This window comes from Arachis ipaensis, chromosome B1 (genome assembly GCF_059453495.1).
Source record: "Arachis ipaensis isolate K30076 ecotype BB chromosome B1, ASM5945349v1, whole genome shotgun sequence".
NCBI lineage: Eukaryota > Viridiplantae > Streptophyta > Magnoliopsida > Fabales > Fabaceae > Arachis > Arachis ipaensis.
This window is the reverse complement of record NC_142436.1, coordinates 60196758-60200295: the sequence shown is the minus strand read 5'-3', so window position 1 is coordinate 60200295 and position 3538 is coordinate 60196758. Positions and strand designations below refer to the sequence as shown.

At 32.0% G+C, this 3538-nt stretch overlaps 1 non-coding gene across 1 annotated transcript; it reads right to left on the bottom strand.

Moving 5' to 3' along the window:
- Positions 1 to 2938: 2938 nt before the first annotated feature.
- On the bottom strand, positions 2939 to 3046 carry LOC148576746 (small nucleolar RNA R71). The gene has a single exon (XR_015904645.1). It is a non-coding gene; the product is annotated as a small nucleolar RNA R71 (small nucleolar RNA).
- Positions 3047 to 3538: the final 492 nt, after the last annotated feature.

The window sequence follows — 3538 nt, the reverse complement described above, 5'->3', positions numbered from 1 at the left end:
AGAGAGGATGGGATGTAGCCATTGACAACGGTGATGCCCTATATAAAGCTTGCCATGGAAAGGAGTAGGAAGGATTGGATGAAGACAGCAGGAAAGCAGAGGTCCAGAGGAATGAAAGCATCTCTATACGCTTATCTGAAATTCTCACCAATGAATTACATAAGTGTTTCTATCTTTATTTTCTGTTTATTTATTATTATTATTCGAAAACTCCATAACCATTTGATATCCACCTGACTGAGATTTACAAGATGACCATAGCTTGCTTCACACCAACAATCTCCGTGGAATCGACCCTTACTCACGTAAGGTTTTATTACTTGGACGACCCAGTGCACTTGCTGGTTAGTTGTATCGAAGTTGTGACAAATTATGAATTAAGATTAGAGCACCAAGTTTTTGGAGCCATTACCAGGGATCACAATTTCGTGCACCAAGTTTTTGGCGCCGTTGCCGGGGATTGTTCGAGTTTGGACAACTGACGGTTCATCGTGTTGCTCAGATTGGGTAATTTTCTTCTTATTTTATTTTCAAAAAGTTTTCAAAATTTTTCAAAAATATTTTCTTCTTTTTCGTTTTTCCCAATTAATATTCGAAAAAAATTTTTTTTTAATAAAATATATTTTTCTTCAGAATTTTTAAGAATGAATTCTAGTGTTTCATGATGATTTGTTGAATCCTGGCTGGCTGTAGAGCCACATCTAAATTCATTTGGACTGAGGCTTCTAGGTCATCATTACAAGAGGAAGCTAGTTGTTGCTAATCAAAATTGTTATTGTATGACTGATTTGTATCTTCTAAAGCTTGGCTGGCTATTAAGCCATGTCTAACCCTTGGATTGGAGCTTTAGGCCAACATTGAAAGATTCCTGGGATTCTTATTAAAAATTTTGAATTTCTTATTTTCTTTTTCCTATATGTTTTTCAAAAAAATTTAAAAGAAAATATAAAAAATCATAAAATCATAAAAATAAAAAATATTTTGTGTTTCTTGTTTGAGTCTTGAGTCAATTTAAGTTTGGTGTCAATTGCATTTTTTTCTAAAAAATTTTTATGCATTTTTCGAAAATTCATGCATTCATAGTGTTCTTCATGATCTTCAAGTTGTTCTTGGCCAGTCTTCTTGTTTGATCTTCATATTTTCTTGTTTTGTGTCTTTTCTTGTTTTTCATATGCATTCTTGCATTCATAGTGTCTATACATGAAAAATTTCTAAGTTTGGTGTCTTGCATGTTTTCTTTTCTTGAAAATTTTTCAAAAATAAGTTTTGATGTTCATCTTGATCTTCAAAGTGTTCTTGGTGTTCATCTTGACATTCATAGTGTTCTTGCATGCATTGTGTGTTTTGATTCATAATTTTTATGTTATGAGTCTTTTTCATGTTTTCTCTTTCTTCATTAAAAATTCAAAAATAAAAAAAATATCTTCCCCTTTTTCTTCTCATAAATTCAAAAATTTGAGTTGACTTTTTCAAAACTTTTTAAAATTTAGTTGTTTCTTATGAGTCAAATCAAATTTTCAATTTAAAAATCTTATCTTTTTCAAAATCTTTTTCAAAAATCATATCTTTTTCATTTTTCTTATTTATTTTCGAAAATTTTAAAAAATATTCTTTTTAGAAATCTTTTTCTTAATTTTACATCATATTTTCGAAAATATCATCAACAATTAATGTTTTGATTCAAAAATTTCAGGTTTGTTACTTACTTGTTAAGAAAGATTCAAACTTTAAATTCTAGAATCATATCTTGTGATTTCTTGTGAATCAAGTCATTGATTGTGATTTTAAAAATCAAATCTTTTTCAAAACTAATTTCAATCATATCTTTTCAAAAATATCTTTTTATCTTATCTTTTTCAAAATCATATCTTTTTAATCCTACCTTTTCATATCATATCTTTTTCAAATATCTTTTCTAACTTCTTATCTTCTTATCTTTTAAAAATTGAATTTCAAATCTTTTTCAACTAACCACTTAACTTTTTATTTGATTCTTATCTTTAGTAAAACTGCCCAACTAACTTTTTACCTTTAATTTTCGAAAATCCCTTCCCTCTTTTTCAAAATTTCTTTTTAATTAACTAATTATTTTAATTTTTAATTTTAATTTTATTTCATTCCTAATTTTTGAAAATTACTAACCTTTTTCAAAAACGATTTTCGAAATTTAACTTTAAATTTTAATTTTTAATTTTTGAAAATCCGCTCACCTCTCATCTCCTTCTATTTATTTAATTACTTACTAACACTTCTCTTCATCTCATATCTCTGCTCTCCTCACCCTTCTGTTTGGATTCTCCTTTCTTTTCTCTTCTACTCTTCTTTTCTTCTACTCACACAAGGGAACCTCTATACTGTGGTAAAAAGGATCCCTATTATTATTTTCTGTTCCCTTCTTTTTCATATGAGCAGGAGCAAGGACAAGAACATTCTTGTTGAAGCAGACTCTGAACCTGAAAGAACTCTGAAAAGGAAACTAAGAGAAGCTAAAATACAACGATTCAGAGACAACCTTACAAGAATTTTTGAACAGGAAGAGGAGATGGTAGCCAAAAATAATAATAATGCAAGGAGGATGCTTAGTGACTTTACTGCACCTAATTCCAATTTACATGGAAGAAGCATCTCCATCCCTACCATTGGAGCAAACAATTTTGAGCTTAAACCTCAATTAGTTTCTCTAATGCAACAAAACTGCAAGTTTCATGGACTTCCATCTGAAGATCCCTTTCAGTTCTTAGCTGAATTCTTGTAGATATGTGACACTGTTAAGACTAATGGAGTAGATCCTGAAGTCTACAGGCTCATGCTTTTCCCATTTGCTATAAGAGACAGAGCTAGAATATGGTTGGACTCTCAACCTAAGGATAGCCTGAACTCTTGGGATAGGCTGGTCAATGCTTTCTTAGCCAAGTTCTTTCCTCCTCAAAAGCTGAGTAAGCTTAGAGTGGATGTTCAAACCTTCAGACAGAAAGAAGGTGAATCCCTCTATGAAGCTTGAGAGAGATACAAGGAACTGACCAAAAAGTGTCCTTCTGACATGCTTTCAGAATGGACCATCCTGGATATATTCTATGATGGTCTGTCTGAATTAGCTAAGATGTCATTGGATACTTCTGCAGGTGGATCCATTCACCTAAAGAAAACACCTGCAGAAGCTCAAGAACTCATTGACATGGTTGCTAATAACCAGTTTATGTACACTTCTGAGAGGAATCCTGTGAGTAATGGGATGCCTCAGAAGAAGGGAGTTCTTGAAATTGATACTCTGAATGCCATATTGGCCCAGAATAAAATATTGACTCAGCTAGTCAATATGATTTCTCAGAGTCTGAATGGAATGCAAGCTGTATCCAACAGTACTCAAGAGGCATGCATCTTCTGAAGAAGAAGCTTATGATCCTGAAAACCCTGCAATAGCAGAGGTGAATTACATAGGTGAACCATATGGAAACACCTATAATCCCTCATGGAGAAATCATCCAAATCTCTCATGGAAGGATCAACAAAAGCCTCAACAAGGCTTTAATAATGGTAG